The sequence below is a fragment of the Mus caroli genome, unplaced genomic scaffold (assembly GCF_978045245.1).
Source record: "Mus caroli unplaced genomic scaffold, Mus_caroli_1 scaffold_3, whole genome shotgun sequence".
In the NCBI taxonomy this organism is placed as follows: Eukaryota; Metazoa; Chordata; class Mammalia; order Rodentia; family Muridae; genus Mus; species Mus caroli.
The window spans coordinates 149,369,460-149,388,060 of record NW_028227258.1 but is presented as its reverse complement, the minus strand read 5'-3'; positions in this window follow the sequence as shown (position 1 = coordinate 149,388,060).

Sequence of the window (18,601 nt, the reverse complement as noted above, 5' to 3'; positions counted from 1 at the left end):
CAGTCTGAGTCTTCCCCTAGGTCATTCACATTTTCCAACAATTTTCAAAATCAATATTGCTATTTTCACAAAGCATTACAAATTTAGGATGAGATTGTGTTGACTCATTTTGTGAAAAACAGACAATACTGAATTGTACAATCTGTTCTTATTTTATTGATTGAAACTTTTCATTAATTTTTTTTTAACATTTTCTGGCCATATTGAACTTGCTTATTTGTGATGAACACTGGCATGTCTTATCTCCAATATTAAAAAAAAATAATCAATATAATATCACAAAAAGAAGCTTTAACAGGCTTGCCAGCATCTATCTTAGATTATGAAATGTAGTATACCTGGGACTATTTTATTATCCATAAAAAAAAAAAAAAAACAGCCCCAAAATACCCCTGTCCATGTTGAGGGCCATAGAGATTTTCCTACAACCCATTTTGAAAACTAAAACTATAAAAAAATAAACAATCCAGTTATTTTGTTGCATAAGTCTAAAAAGTATTTTATATGCTTAAGGTGAATTGTAACAATAGCAATAACAGTGCTATGTATGTGGATGCACAGTCTAGGTGGTGTGAGTGTTATGGATGTAGGGGAAACATCTACTTTCCCACTTCAGGCTTTTAGTATATATTCTTGGATTTGTAGATGCACTTCCATGTTTGCCTCTGTTTTCAAGGCCTGTTATTTTCCTCTATGCTCCTATGGGTTTTTTGTTTGTTTGTTTGTTTGTTTGTTTGTTTTTGTTTGTTTGTTTGTTTGTTTTTTGTCTTCTATGTGTTTTTCCTGTCTTATTCTAATTGAAGATGGTAGCCAAATCAGACCAAGGTCTATTGTCTAACAATCCAACCGTGGGATTACCATGATAAATTTAGTTGGACATTACCTTCCAAAAAATGTGGCCAAGAGAAAGCCCAGGCTACATGATCTTAACCGTACATACACACACGCGCGCACGCACACACACACACACACACACACACACACACACACAATTACAAATAAGAAGTGCTGAGAGAAAAAAGCAAGAAAGCAATCTTCCTTCAACAAACCCAAAATAAGATAGGCTCAGAAACATAATTCCACCTCTAACAACAAAAATAACAGAATGCAACAATTACTTTTCCTTAATATCTCTTAACATCAATGGACTCAATTCTCCAGTAAAAAGACACAGACTAACAGACTGAATATGTAAACAGGACCCAGCATTTGATGCAAACAGGAAATGCACCTTAGTGACAAAGACAGATACTACCAAGAGTAAAAGGCTGGAAACAAGTTTTTCAAGCTAATGGTCCCAAGAAACACCTGAAGTAGCCATTCTAATATAGAATAAAATTGACTTTCAACAAAAAGTTATCAAAAAAGATAAGGAAGGACACTTCATACTCATCAAACAAAAAAATGTACCAAGAGGAACTCTCAATTATGAACATCTATGCTAAAAAGGCAAGGGCATCTAGATTCATTTAAAAAAAAAACTCTACTAAAGCTCAAAGAACACATTGAACTTCATACAATAACAGTGGGAGACTTCAACATCCCACTCTCAGCAATGGACAGATCATGGAAACAGAAACTAAACAAAGATGCAGAGAAACTAACAGAAGTTATGAACCACATGGATTTAGGATATATCTATAGAACACTTTATCCTAAAACAATAGAATATACCTTCTTCTCAGCACCTCATGGTACTTTCTCCAAAATTGATTATATAATTAGTCACAAAACAGCCCTCAAACAATACAAGAAGATTTAAATAATCCCATGCATCCTATCAGATCACCACAGATTAAGGCTGGTCTTCAATAGTCTTCATTAGAAAAGAACACACCAATTCTTTATTAGATGCCAAATGATCAGTCCTGAAAATAAATGTGAAATCTGAGCAGGTTGTATTTACATATTTTGGAAAATATATTTGGGATATGTATACATATATGAATGTAGTGACAATTAATGAAAAAATTACTTGAATTTGAAACTGATCAAGGAGCTTGGAGGAAGAAATGAAAAGGGAGAGATGTTGTAATTATAATCTCAAAAAAGAGAAATTGTTAAGAAAAATTCAAATATTCATAAGTAAAGGATGCCCTGCCACCACAGGTATTTTTAAGAAATAACAACCAAACAGCCTTGAGCTAACTTGGAGGTCAAGCCTTCATAAGCCAAGTCTTCTAATTTTATTTGTAGTCTGCCTGGCAAAAGACATTTTACATTTGTCATTTAAAGTTTTCTACATTTGAAAAAGAGATGATGGTAATGTTACTAATCACCTCATATGGAGTAAGAGGGAAACTGGATGAAAAGGAAGAGCAAGAGATTGTAATTTGGTATGAATATGATCACAGTACCTGATACAGATAGAAAATATGAGAATGGAACTAATCATTTTGTACAATAATAACATGCAAGTTACAAAGAAGCATGTAAGTCAAGAATAGTGGCAAATAGATATAATCTTTGTTTCCAGTATAAGTGAGGAGAATTAAAAGTTCAAAGCCAGTTTGACTACAGAATAAATTTGAGATGAGATAAGGCTACAGAGTATAACGAAGTTTAAATATATATATAAAAAAATTGTTTAATTTGAAAAAATTCATGATTTCTGTTCTGTTCCCTCTGTACTTAATTTCCCTGGCCACAGATCTTCCTGAATCACTGGAGGCATGCTGCAACATGAAACAATCTGGTTAGATCTCCACAACCCAATCCCCTGCCCTCTGGGCTCTGTGACAAGCCCAGCAACCCTGAGGCCTGCACTACTCTCCCTGCATGCCATCTTCTGGTGGACATCACCACCTGCAGTTCTGGAGGACAGCAGCCATCAGGGACAACCAGTTTTGTCTGCATCCCTGGAGGTGGGTTCAGACAAAGAGAGGTCTGAAGTCATTAGGGACAACAAGCCAACACCAGGGACAAACAAGGATAATAAGTGAAAGAGCACAATCAATTATAGCCGGGGCAGTATGGCTAAAGCAGTACTCAGATGTCCTACAATAGCAAGCCCTGGATATCCTAACATACCTGAAGCACAAGAAATATCAAGATGATAGAGGTCTTTGAAGAAGAAATTAATAAACTCATTATAGAAATACAGGAAAATACAATCAAATAGATGAAGGAACTTAGTAAAACTGTTCAAGATCTGAAAACGAAAATAAAAGTTATAAAGAAAAGACAAGCTGAGGCAATTCTGAAGATGGAAAACCTACAAAAGAGAACAGGAACTACAGAAACAAGCATCAACGATAGTCAATATGAAATAAAAGAGAAGCTATGGTATAAACGATACAATAGAAAAAATTTTTACATTGGTTAAAGAAAATGCTAAATCTAAAATTATTCTAACACAACATATCCAGAAAATTTGGGACACTATGAAAAGAATAAACTTAAGAATAATAAGAATAGAAAAAAAAAAAAGAAAAATAAAAAAGATTCCTAACTCAAAAGCCTAGAAAATATCTTGAACAAAATCTTAGAAGAAAATGACCCTAAACTAAAGAAAGTGGAAAGTGATGTCTATAAATGTACAAGGAGCTTACAGAACACTAAATAGGTTGGAACCAAAAATAAAATCTTCCTGCCACATCATAATGCAGGGGGAGAGGGAGGGGATAATTGGTTAGAGGGGAGGAAACTGGGAAGGGGGATAACATTTGAAATGTAAGTAAATAAAATAACCAATAAAAATCAAAACAGTAAATACAGAGAACAAAGAAAAAATGATAAAAGTTGTAAGGAAAAAAGGCCAGGAAATATATAAAGGCAGACCTATCAGAATTACACATAACTTCTATACAGAATTCTAAAAGTCAAAAGAGTCTGGGAGATATCTTAGAGTCTATGAGATCACATATTTCATTTTAGACTACTATACCCAGCAACAGTTTCAATCAGCAAAGATGGACAAAACAAGACATCCTATGGCAACCCAAATGTAGACAGTATCTTTCCACTAACCCAGCCCTACAGAGGATTCTAGAAGGAAAAGTTCAACACCAGGAGGTAACTATACCAAAAGAAAACAAGAAATAAATAATTTCACACCAGTACACACACACACACTACCACAATGAACATAAAAATAATGGGAATTAACAATCATCGGTCATCAATGTGTCTCAACACAAATGAGTGCAATTCCACCAATAAAAAGACAGAGATATACAGAGTAAATGTAAAACACGATTTTTCATTTTGCTGCCTTCAAAAAACACATCTCAGGAAAAAAAAGAAAAACATTACCTCAGAGTAAAGGGCTAGAAAATGTTTTGTCAAGTAAACAGAGATAAGAAATTGGAGTAGACATTCTAATATTTAAGAAAATAGACTTTCAAACAAAAGTAATCAAAAGAGATGGGGAAGGGTACTTCATAATCATAAAAGAAAAAATCCTCCAACATGACATCTTAATTCTGAATATTTAGGCCCTAATAGCAAAGGTACCCACATTCATAAAAGAAATATGACTAAAGCTTAAATCACACATCTAACTACACAGAAAATAGTGGGAGACTTCAACACACTCTACTGTTGCAGACCCTCTGGGTCCCTGTGTCTGTGCGGAACAGGGTCTCTCAACGCGGGTGGGCAAAGCGTGGATGAGCGACAAACAGACACACACAGGAAGTTCGTGTGGAATCTGAGTGTAATTTTTGAATCGAGCCTCAGACTTTTTATGCAGAGGACAATAAGGAAGTTGGGTGACATATTCGCAAGGTACAATTGAGGTAACCGGAATCTTACATAAAACAGAGGAATGCAAACACAAAAGGTCTAACAGGAACCACCTGGGATAAAATTCATTGATAACAGCTGGGATCAACAAGGGCTCCACCTAAGATTCACTAATCTTAGAAGCCAGGGTCAAGGGCTTCGAATCCTTGCCATAGTTCCTATTTTAGTCTCTTGTATAGTCCACCTTCCCCTTAGGCCATTGTAAATACGTGTGTATGGGTGTAACTCTGCTACAGTTCTAAGTATCTATTCTGGTTTCTCCTTTGGTCTGAAACTTCCTTCTTCCTTAGTGATGGTAAATTCCTGTGAAGGGCAGTGACCTAACTTTTACTCAAAGAGATAGTGTATTACCAGGGGCAGTACTGAATTCCAAGCCCAAAGTCTTGCTAAGGACGAACTAGGATTGTTGGAACACTGGCAGACGGCTTTAGCTATGTCAGAATTTAATCTTAAAAAGCACTTATAATAGGAAAATATTAAAAGAGAGCACGTGGATCCATACACCAGACTAAAGCGGAAATGAAAAGCAGGAATGAATATTTACTGTATGGGTAGAGAATGCTAGACTCCAGGAGGAGAGCTTCCTTGAAACTCTTTTGCCTCATGAGTGACTTTTAAGCCTCTCAGCTTATCCAGTTGACTCAACTGGAGAGCTTAGCATTCTACTTTGACCATTGAAATAGAAACAAAATAAAGAAATGATGAAACTAACAGATATTATGAATCAAATGGACCTAACATATCTACAGAGCATTTCATCAAAACACAAATGAATATACCTTCTACTCAGCACCACATAGAGTATTCTCAAATATTGACTATATACTTGGTCACCGAGAAAGCCTCAGTAAAAACATGAAGATTAACATAACCCCATGCATTTTATCAGACCACAATGGATTAAAGCTGACTTCAACCACACAGAAGTAACTTGAGGAAACTGAATATCTCTTAACTGAAGAACTACTGGATCACAAAATAAAGATAGAAAAAGGAAAGAAACTAAAGATTTTCTAGAATACAATGAAAATGAAGGCACAATATATTTATTGGACACAATGAAAGCAGTGCTAAGATGAAAGTCCGTAGCATTAAGTTCTTTCAAACAGAATTTCGATAGCTCTCATATTAGCAACTAAGCAGCCCACCTGAGAGTTTTAGAACAGAAAGAAACAGACACAACCAAGAGGAGATGGCAGAAAATAGTCAAATACTGGATGAAATAAATAAAATAGAAAAAAAGAGAGGAACATAGTCAACAAACCAAGAGCTGGTTCTTTGAAACAGTGAACAAGATAGACAAATCATTAACCAAACTTATTAAAAGCCAGAGAGAGAATATCTAAATTACTAAAAGCAGAAATAAAAAGGATGATATAGCAACAGACACTGAGGAAATACAAAGAATCATTACATCTTACTTTAAAAACCTGCACTGCACAAAGTTGGAAAATCTAAATAAATGGATGATTTTTTATGCATTTCAATTACCTAGATGAGGTAACAATTTAAATTGTCTTATAACTTCTACAGAAATAGAAACAGTCATTAAAAGTCTACAAAAAAGAGAAAGAAAGAAAATTTAAAAAGAAAAAAAAATACTATAACAACCTCAGGGCCAGAAGGTATTAGCACAGAATTCTACCAGACTTTAAAAGAAGAGATAATACCAAAACTCTTCAAACTATTCTACAAAATAGAAGCAGTGGGAACATGGTCTACCACATTCTATGAGGCCAGTCATTCTGATACCTATTACTCACAGACTCCACAAAGAAAGATAATTTCAGACCAATTTCCTTTATGAACATTGATGCAAAAATAACAAAACACTCATAAAATAACTCCAAGAACCATACACCATGATAAAGAAGTTTTATCACAGGGATGAAGGGGTGGTTCTACATGCAAAAATGTAGTATTGTAATTCACCATATAAACAAACTGAAAGAAGCAAACCAAAGGATCATCTCACTAGATGCTGAAAAAGCCTTTCACAAGATATAACATCCCTTCATTTTAAAAGTCTTACAGAGAGAGATCCAGGATACAAGGCACATACCTAAAAACAATGAGGGCAATAAGTAGCTAGCCAACAGCCAGCATAAAATTAAATAGAGAAGAACTTAAAGAATTACCACTAAAACCAGGAACAACCCAAGACTGTCTCCTATCTCCCTACTTCTTCATTATATTACTCAAAGTTCTATGATAACTAAAGGAGATCAAGTGGCTAAAAATTGGAAGGAAGAAGTCAAAGTATTACTATTCACAGATAATATAATAATATGCATGCGATACCACAAGTTCCACCAGAAAACTCTAGAGTGGAGTAACACCTTCAGCAAATTGGAATGATAAAAATTAACTCAAAAAATCAATAGCGCTGCTTTAACAACAACTAGCCCAAGAATTAAATTTGGGAAACAACATCATTCATAATAGCCATGGATGATATAAAATATCTTGTAACTGTGACCAAACAAAGGGAAGACCTGTATGGCAAAATTTCAAGTCTCTGAAGAAAGAAATTGAAGAAGCTATTAAAAGATGTAAAGCTCTCCCATGCTCAACAATAGGCAAGATTAACAAAGTGAAAATGGCCATGTTATCAAAACCATCTACAAATTCAGTGTACTTCCCATTAAAATTCCAACACAATGTTTTACAGATGTTGAGAGAACAATTCTCAACTTCATATGAAAAAACAAAATCCCAAGATAGCTAAGACAATCTTGTGTAATAAAAGACTTCTGGAGATACTACTATCCCTGATTTTGAGTTGTACCACTGAGTAATAGTAATAAAAGCTGCATGGTACTGTCATAAAAACAGACAATTTGATCAATGGAATAAAAATTAAGAACCAGAAGTTAATCCACAAACCTATGGACCTTGAATTTTGATAAATAAGGCAAAATAATACAATACAAAAATGAATCATCAATAAATTGTGCTGGTCTAACTGGATGTCTTCATGTTGATGAATGCAAATAGATCTATATTTCGTACCCTGAAGAAATCTCAAGTTCAAGTGGATCAAAGACCTCAACATAAAACTGGATACACTAAATCAAACAAGAAAAGTAAAGAATTGCCTTAAATATATTGGAACCAGTGAAAACTTCATCAACAGAATACACATAGCTTAGACTCTAAGATCAACAAATAATTATTGGAATCTTGTGAAACTGAAAAGCTTCTATGGTCTGAATAGAAATAGGCTGGAGAAATAGTGGAGACATCTCTAGGTTGTGCTACAAATCTGGGTTAGGTGTGGCCCCAGGGTGTCTATGATAGTGATTCTATTTGAGACTCCCAGGAACGAGGGATATGGATCCTGAAGTGATCATCTCATGTAAGGGTAGTGATTAGGACTCCAACTCACCCAGAAAACATTTCACCCTCAATTAGTCCTGCCTACAAGAAGTATAGGGATAAATATGGAGCTGAGATTGAGGGAATAGCCAACCAATGACTGGAACAACTTGATTCCAATCCCATTGGCAAGATTACATATTCATTACATATTCATTACATATTCAAAGTTAATAAGATAGGAATATTTACTATAGCAACAGTCACAATTTTATGAGACAAAATTCAGGCCTAAAGTATTAATTGGGCATAGATTTGCTTTTATAGTGTAAAGATACACATCTTTCTGAGGCCAATACATGGAAATATCTATGGAATTATAGATTCACAATAATACCTTTTATTTCTCGTGAAGTGACAGGTTTTCATATTGCAATACAATTGTGACTGTATTGTCATTTATGTCTTAAACAGCAAGTTACTACTGGGAATTTAAAATTTGTCAGAAAAATAAAATATTGTCTAATATATATGCTTTTTATCTTCCTACAGTGAAATTTCATGTGACTAGAGATGGTGATAAATATTTTAGAAATATGAAATATGATGATATGGACAGAATCAAGAAAGTCTACTGCTGGTTACAGTGTTGCTAATTATCACTGGTGACAGATGATCCCAACCTCAAAGGGCTGAGAAATATGAATTTCATTTTCTCTCTTTAAAGCTGATACACATTAAAGCCTGTTGGCAACTATTTTATAAATAGCATTTAAAAAGGGCATCATGAATTTCTGCTTTTATATTAAATTCAGTTTTACATATTATAAAAAATATAGAAAAAAAACCCTGTACCTTCAAATTTTGCAAGGCCATTTTGAAATGTTAGTTATAAAATTCTGAATGTTTTAGAACAAGACTACATCTGTCCAATTTTCCAATATATTTTACATGGTATCTCTATCAACATTTTCCAGAAATATTCAATTTAGGGTCTAAGAATGTCAAAGAATCTGGCAAAGATGTGTTGCTCCAACAATATTTACTAGGCTGGTAAGATGGCTCTTTGTGTAAGTAAGGCACTTTGCCACACAATTTTTAGGACATAAGTTCAGATCCCTAGAACCCATATAAAAGCTAGCACAGTTGCACACACTTATATCCCAGCCATCTTACAATGTGATGACAGATAGAAAGAGAATCCATAAAATTTCATGAGCCAGAGAGTATGGGAGATACAGCAAGGAACAAGCAAGTCCTTGGTCTCAAACAAGGTGGAAGATTAAGCTAATTTTTAAAATTATGTATACTCTGACCTTTACACTGTGTGTGGCACTTACTCATCTATATTTAAAACACAGGATCAGATAAAGGATAAAGAGAAGAGGGAGTGAGAGACATAGAGTATGAGAGAGAGTGATAGAGGAGCAGAGGGAGGAAGGGAGAGAGACAGAGAGATGAGAGAATCAAAGACACAGGGACAGAGAGTCAGATAGAGGAAGAGAATAGAGGGGATATATTTTTAAAAGGATGTTCTGTTCAAAAGAAAAATATAAAGAAAGGGGTATGTGACTTGTGATTCTGAACTGTAAAGCATGTGTTTACTGAGTATGATATGTGTAAACATTGAAGAAACCCAAAGAGAAAATGACATGTAAAAATCTATACTATAAAACCAACTTCAAAAATATTATGGAACACCAGGACCTTCATGGCTCTGAAAAGTTTCAGATGTGCAGTAAATTAAGAAGCATAATCATAAAAACATCCAACAAATTCAACTCTGAGACTTGGAGAATATCCATTCAGATTTACTATTACCTGCTACATATTCTTAGGTTAGCCCATCTGTTTGGAACAGATGTCAAATCCCATCACAAAGAATAGTGTGTGCTACAGTCGTCTGCAATGGGTCCAAGGGAACAAACAGCAACTTGGCTATACAGAGTGGATTATTGTCTTACCAAAGTGTTGGAGTAGGAAAAAATGTAGATTTGTCATCTGAAGGATAGTTTAGATCATGACTAATGAGAGTGTCTCCATCTGCTTGGTCTGGCATGGGCCTAAAGTTCAGGTAGCATATTTTTATTCAATCTGATAAAGAGGCCTCTTCTCATGTAATAGGTAAGGGGAATTATCTGGTGATTTTGTACTCCAGTTCTGAAATTTCTGGGGAACCCTCCAGCTGTGTTTGACATGAAGAATCAATATTCCACATAAGCTCATTCTGTTCATGCTGAAATACTTTCATGAATCTCTTGACTGTGTAAGATGCTTTTATGAAAATTACTAATATTGACAGTAGAAAAAGATACAAAAGCCATTTGCTTAAGTATTTTGGCAACATGCCTATGAAACATTTTTAAGAGTACTATAAAGACCTTCCATTGTACTTTTTATTGCAGGTATATATATTCCCTACTAGTTTTTCAAGAAAATGTGTTTATAACCACTTTACAGATGTTTGTTCAAAAATCTAAATAGAATACCTAGGGAGGATTACCGTTTGAAATATTTTGAACATTTCTGTTAAATTACTGTGTACTGTAAATTCATCCTTAACAAAGATACATTAGATATACCAAAGTAGAGTTTGGAAGCATGAAGTCAGAAATATGTTTAAGTTGATAACTCCACAAGAGTCAAGCAACATGCTGCAAGATGAAACTATGAAAAAACAAAGACTTCAAAAATTCATGAACTGATAGTGAAATGTCATTCAATGCCCCTCTTAAAAAGAAAAAGCAAAAACCTTGTCAACCCCTAGTAAATAATGGCTAAATAGCCTGGAAACTGGGCCAAAACTTTCAATTTATCAATTTCTTATGGCCACTTCAGGTTTAGAACCCAGTCACCTAAGGTGAGAAAGATAATTCATAGTATCACATATGAAGTGAGGTTGCAAGTATATTTTACTATGAATTTTACAATACAGAAGCAAAGATCAATTTTGTATGCTACAAGTTATAAGTTAAGATGATTAATAGAAAAAGGATGTTTCCTCAATATATGCAAATATTAGAAACAGGTTATAGCTGCAAGTTCATGAGATTTTTAAAAATTTACTAAAAAGTTTAATTTTGACAGTAGAATTTTTATTTAAATTCCCTAGCATGACAACTACATTTTATGTGTCCTATTTTCCAGACTGCAGCTGTGGCTTGTACTCAATACATGTTGCGTGTACTCTTGTGAAATGGTTTCATAATATTTATGCTATAGTCAGTGTAACTATTTCCCCTCTATTTCACAATCCTAAGATATCAAGGAGCTCATTCTGTCTGAATCAGTTTTGATTTACTCTGTTTGAAAAGTAAGTTTTAATGTTGGAAGAATTCATCTCCCTGAAAATTTAAGGTCATCCTTCTACCTCTCAACCCTTCCAGAGAGGTCACTAGTCTCTCTGGCACAGTCAAACCAAAATGAAGAGGTATGCCTGGCTTACAGGTTAATTCTGAGCTTCTATTCATGAGGTAGGTAGAAAGCTCTAGGGGATTCTGCAGTCCCAGCTAAATACAGAAGTTTTCTGTTGTGTCTTGCTTTTGCTTGCATGGCCTAAGATGCGCCTAAGATGTAAACAGTAGTAAAAATTTATAGTTCCAAATATAGGCTCATTTAAGTTCCTTATTTAGAAAATAAGAGAAAAGCATTCCAATGTCTTACATGTATTTTACTGAGTGGGTGATCATTTTATAACCCACATACCATAAATTTGTATATTAGAATATCCAGGGAATATTTAGGAGATTTTGTGAAAATAAATCATTAATTAGGTGACTTTTACAACTATTTTTTAGAGAATATAATGTAATAACAATATCTATCATTTTTATCCCTCAGGGACTTCCATATAGCCATCACCACTGTCCTTCAAATTCATGGCCTCACTTTCCCACTATTATTGCATGCATATATGTGTATTTAGATACACATGTGTTCTTATATATAACCTTTTCAAGAGGAGTAATTTTTTCTAAGTTTTTTAAGTTTAGGTACATTTTTTATCATATTCTTTCCTTCTGCCAAGCTCTTCCAGATTCATTGCCAGCTCTTATACACAAAGCTTTTAATTCTGTCTTAAAACAAAAACAAGGTCAACACACCAATACGAAACACCCCCAAACCAAAATATTAAAGTCAAAACACAGCAAAGCAAAAACAAAAACAAACAAAAAAACCAACAACAAAATCCACCAAAACGTAACCACATAAAAGCACAAAAATTAAAACAAGACACAAACATGAGCCCTATCCTGGAGTGGTTGATATACCTAGTGTCATTCCTGGAGTGGTTGATATACCTAGTGTCATTCCTGGAGTGGTTGATATACCTAGTGTCATTCCTGGAGTGGTTGATATACCTAGTGTCATTCCTGGAGTGGCTGATATACCTAGTGTCATTCCTGGAGTGGTTGATATACCTAGTGTCATTCCTGGAGTGGTTGATATACCTAGTGTCATTCCTAGAGTGGTTGATATACCTAGTGTCATTCCTAGAGTGGTTGATATACCTAGTTTCATTTCTTTTGAGGAAATCTGCTTCTCCATCTTCCAGTGGGTATAAATGTCAGTTCAGTTGTTAACCTTTACCCCAATGGCTAATTTTCTATTTATTCATTTTTTAAAATGAAACAAAATTTGATACAGTAGAATAAAATGTAATTGTCACATCAAAGTTGTATAAGACAAACTAGTAGGAAGAAAAGAGCCCAAAAGAAGGTACAAGAATTAGAGACCCTATTGTTTACATACTCAAGAGTTCCCCTAAAAATGCTTAAGTAGAATCCATAGGATATGTACAAAGGCCCTGTTGCAGACACAAACAGACTCTATGCATGCTGCTATAGTCTTTGTGACTCTGTATGAGTCTTCCCAATGCCAATTTAGAGGTTATTGTTTGCTTGGTGTACTCCATCCATTCTGGTTCTTACACTCTGCCTCATCTTACACAGGGTTCCCTGATCTCTGAGCTGAGAGAACTGATGAATTCATTCCATTGAGGACTGACTATTGAAGGGCTCTCAGTCCCTGATAATATCCTGTTCTGGATCTCTGTATTTGTTCCTGTCTGTTGCAAGAAGCTTCTTTGATTATGGCTAAACGGGGTACTGATCTATGAGTATAGCAGAATGTAAGGAATTCATTTATCATTACACATTTTTCTTTCTTTTGACAAATATTATTTGGTCTTACCCTAGGTCTCTAGGCTATCTACTTTCTGGTTCTTTGTCCTTGAAGTATTGTGCACAATGGGTCTCATCTTGTGGAGTAGGCCTTAATACTAGTTAATAGTTGGTTGCTCACACAAGTTTTGTGCCAACATAGCCCTAGCATATCTTGCAGATAGTATACCATAGTAATTTAAGTATTTTCTGATTGGGCTGGTGCCTTAGTGTTTTATGTGAAGGGACAACATGACCAAGGCAACTCTTATGAAGGCAAACCTTATAATTGGGAGAAGCTTAAAGTTTCAGAGGTTCAGTCCATTATCATAATGGTCAAAAACATGACATCATGCAGCAGACTTGGTGCTAGAAAACCCCAGTGCTCTACATCTTGATCCAAGGGCAGACAGAAGGAGATTGTTTTGTGCAGGCACATACTAGGGACTCTGATTCCACACTGGGTGGATATGAACACTCAGAAATATCAAGTTCCACAACCATAGCAACATGTTACCTCAAGAAGACCCACACCTACTTTGAAAAGGCCACAGCTTCTAATAATGCCACACCCCATTGACCAAGCATTCAAACACATGAGCCTAAGTGGACCATGACTATTCAAACCACCACAGTTAGTTTTTATGTTTCTCTTTTAAGAGCACTCTGAGTACATTTCTATACCAAGGATATTAAAATATATAGGAAAAGGAACTATGAATGCATCAGTCCAATCATAATTAATGAGTTGTATAAGTGTTGTCTTCAGAAATAGAACGTTGCTTTCAGTTTGTGGAGAGCAACCAACAATATTGAAAACCTAGGTTGTTTGAGAATTCCCATGACTAACAACTTGATTTAGATGTAAACCAATCCCAATACTGAAGGCTCTATTTTGTAACAAGACAAATCTATCCATTGGGACTATGTCTCCCCCATTATTAGCCAATTTCATTTAGATTGTCTTTATATATGTATACAATTTAGGAAGTTTCTATTGTATTTTAGTACCACCCTAACATTCCCCTAATTTTAGCTGTCTCTCCTGAAATTCCCTCTCACAAACAACTAACCCATATTTCTTTCCATATGTTCCTCCAGTTTCCATCCCCCTTCTATCCATAACTACCTTTTATATTTATATTTTCTTATTATATCTAGGTATTCCCTCTAGTCCCTTATACTATACTTGCCCTCTGTGGTTCTACCAATCATAGTTTATTATCATTGACTTAACAGCTAATATCCACATATAAGTGAATACGTACTATAGTTTTACTTCTTTCAAAGTCTACTTTTAATGATGGTTCTTAAATGCTTTAACCCTCCTTTTAGCCCATCACCCACAAGAGGTAATGGGAAAGAAATAATATGGGGGAAGTAAACCTGTTTAGAAGTGGATCTTTGGAGCAACTTCTGTCTATCTTGTCTGGCAATCAGCAATTCCATCACAAGTCAGTAGGAGGGACCAGGACCAATAGAAACAGTGTGAAAAGTTCTTGGCTGTGCCTCTCTCAGCAAAGTGAAGATCAGCAAAGATGTGAGACCAACAAGCATTGCAGAGCTTGCTCTACCAGCAAGCCAAGCTTAGCCTCTGTCACTGTCTGTCAAGTCCTTTTCTACTCCCTCCAAACATCACAATTCATCCATGGGTCATGCCTTAGCCAGCGTATTGCTTCAACATATATGTGTCAGCTGACATCACACTGCCTATTAGCCAGAGTCAGCATAAGCAGCAAGAAACTGAAGCACACTACCAGAAGTTTCTTGGTGCATTTCTCTCTATGGAGTCCCAACAAGTGAAGCTCAACTGCACAATGTAAGGTGGACCAATATATGCATGTCATGAGCAACTAATCCCTCATCGCATGGCCTTTCACATGCTTGCAATAGCAGAACATCCTTTCTCTTGTGTCAGCTTCAGGGAAACATTCCTTCACAAGTCTCCCTTGGCCTTTCAGCCATGTCCACTTCATGAAAACATTTCTTCATATGTTTGCTCCAGCAAAACACCATGCAACACAACTGACTTTCGAAAGAACCCTTAAGTTTCCACTTCAACATGACATATTTGTCATTCTGGACCTTACTCAGAAAGATTTTTCTATTTCCATAGATGTACCTTGAAATGGCAGTATCATTTTTGACAGTCAAGTAATACTCCATTGTGTCATTGTAGCATATTTTCTTTATATAGTATTTTGTTGAGGAACATCTAGATTGGTTCCAATCTCTGGAAAGTATGACTATAACAGCAATAAACATGGCAGAGCAAGTGACCTTAGAGTAGGATAAAGTGGTTTTGATTATATGCCCATGAATGGCACAGATGGGTCTTGAATGAGATCAATTTTTAACTTTCTGAAAAACTGCCATATTGTTTTTGATAGTGGATATACAAGTTTGTACTACCACCAGCAATGGAGAAGTGTTCCCATATTCCATATTATTGTATCGTTATTTGCCAACAGTAGTCTCTAAATCATAACATTTCAAAGCAGACCTTAGTGATATTAAATGAATAATAATTTACCCTTCAAATAATGCATTTGATTTGAATAAATCCAATTGAATTGCTAACCACAAATATCTACATGTAAGCATGTACCCACAAGTAGATAAGGTAACCTCAGACCTAATACATCATTGACCATTCTGGGCATCCAAATGTGTATTCCTCTGTAGTTTTCTGATCTTAATCTGGCTGTCACCAATGCACTTGATTATTCCAATTAATTTATTTCAGTATTGAGATTCTTTGGGGTGCTCTTTTTACAGTTTCTTATCTCAATTATATTTTCTAAGGAATTAAAAAGCCAGCCATTTATCCATTAGCATTATACATCTTTTTTTCCATTTATGACATGGACAGAATGATCTTCCCTGATATTCCTTTACATACAGGGCAGCAGGTGAGTTCAAATAAAATTTTGCTTACATTGAGAGATGGAAATTGACATAAACTGCAAAAGGTTGGAGGGGTTATTATTATCGTAAGGGAAATGGTTTTTAAAATAATGATCATTAAAAAGTAATAAACTGACTAAATCACAGTGGCATACTACTAATTGATGTAACAAATGCTTCTCTAACTATTTAAGTTTAAAACTGGATGATGGTGATAGTGGTGGTGATGATGATGACGATGTGTGTGTGTGTGTGTGTGTGTGTTTGGCAACTATGTATACCTGGTAGATTTTTCAGTGCCTCCCATGTGGACATGGAAACCCTTTTGTATTGCCCCAACTTCGAAGATCACATCATCTGAGTACAAGAATTATATTGCATTTCTAATACTAAATAAATCCAAAATAACACAGTACTTCCTATACAACACACATGTTGCCTTTACTTCTTATCTTAATTATAATTGGTGTGATTTATACAGTGGCTCTTTCTTTTTCCCCTAGTGTTCACAGTACATTCCAGCTTCTTTGCTGTTTTTGTGTTTTATATGAGAAAGTATTTTAATTATTTAACCTCTACACTGACCTTAAAAGCTGTTACCAAGTAATATTCATCTTATTTTATCAAATTCTAAGGCTATTGCTGCTCTTGTGTACCAATTTGTAACTCTTTGACAATTACTTCTTTATACTAAACACTATAAAAATTTACAACAGTATTTGTTTGGTTTTGTTTCCTTCTCTTTTGTTTTCAGTTTTGGAGGAGAGAGGGGAGAGGGGGACAGGGAAAAGGAGAATAAAATTTAGTTTGTAACATGGGTGGGACATGATTAAAATATATTGTTTGGAAAAGATAAATAAGTATTTTTGGTGAGAAACTACAGACATTTCTATTCCAAGCTAAAATTTGTTAATTTTTATTTTTAAGTTATTGCCATTTAAGCTATAATCTGGGTATTTTTCATTGTATCAAAGTTCTTTCCTATGTAATTCAAAGGATTTCCCTTTGACCTGTGGGTACAGAACTGTTTGATTTATCATGAGTATGTTCTCAGTTTCCCAGTTTGATGTTTATACTTGTAATTGTCCAGTCTCAGATTTATAAGGACAACTAATGAAAATATACATTCCAGTAAAATGTATCTATTATATTATGTTAAATTATAAAAAATAGCAACTGATTAAATGTACCACACATGTGTGCGCGTGCACACACACACACACACACACACACACACACACAATTCAGGCAAAATATTCATATACTTTAAGTAGAATAAATCTTAAAAGTACATTATTTCCATTTTTCAATTTTTTCATATTTACCTTAAAGATTTTATAGCTCTAATCTACATTTACCTCTTTATATATCTGAAGTTGTTAGATTATTTATAAATATTGTGGATCAGATATTATAATTCATTCTTTAAGTATATGTGAACAAAGTAATCTACCTGAAAATGTGTCCATTGACAAGTAAAGTTTAGAGACTATATATAGGTATGACAATATGGTGTACATTGTAGACATATACAGTCACATTTTGTTTCCCTTTAAAGAAATGTCCTCCAGGATCAGCACATTTGGTATGCATGCACAACCTACCCTTTTTCCAGAAGGCAATTACAGACTTAGAAAGATGTTGCCCTTCATGTTGTGACTGTATAGTTGAAGTGGCTACAAAGGTTTTCTGTATGTCATTGTGAGGGCAAATTAGATGACTTAGAGTTTTATTGAAAGAGACATCATCTCAGAGTACCTGAATAACCTGATGTCATTCCTTATTTTGGACATTGCCCTGGTTGGTGTTCAATGTCAACTTGGCACAAGCAAGTTAATACTACAGAAAAAGGATCCTCAACTGAATAAATCACCTCAATGTAATTGGCTTGTGACCCTATATATGAAAGACAGTCTTGAGTGATTATTGATGGGGAAGGGCACACTATTCCCATTGCCCACTGAGGGAAGAACTATTTCTAGGCAGGTGGATCTGGGATGTATAAGAAAGCTAACTGAGCATGAACCATTGAGGAAGCCAATAAGAAGCATTATATCCTTGGTCTCTACATCAGTACCTGCTTGAGTTTTTGCCCTGACTTCTGAATAACGTACAGTAACCTGAAAGTGTAAAACAAGAAAACCATTTTCTCCACAAATATCTCTTGCTCAGAGAGTTTTATCACAAAAGAAAGAAAATTAAATCATTGAGAGTTTTTCCCTTGATCATTTTGAAGATAATAGAAGCTCTTATTTTCTTATAGAAAATTACTGAATTTCAGAGATTGCAGTATTGCCCAGCACGTTGAATTAAGCCTTACCAGTGAGCCCTGGCACATTGAACCATTTTATAGAAACTATAAGATGTGCCATTTGAACTTGATCACTTGTTATGCCATATCTTATATTACACACATAAAATGTTCAAATATTATTCATAATTCTCATCCTTTATCTTAACTATACTAG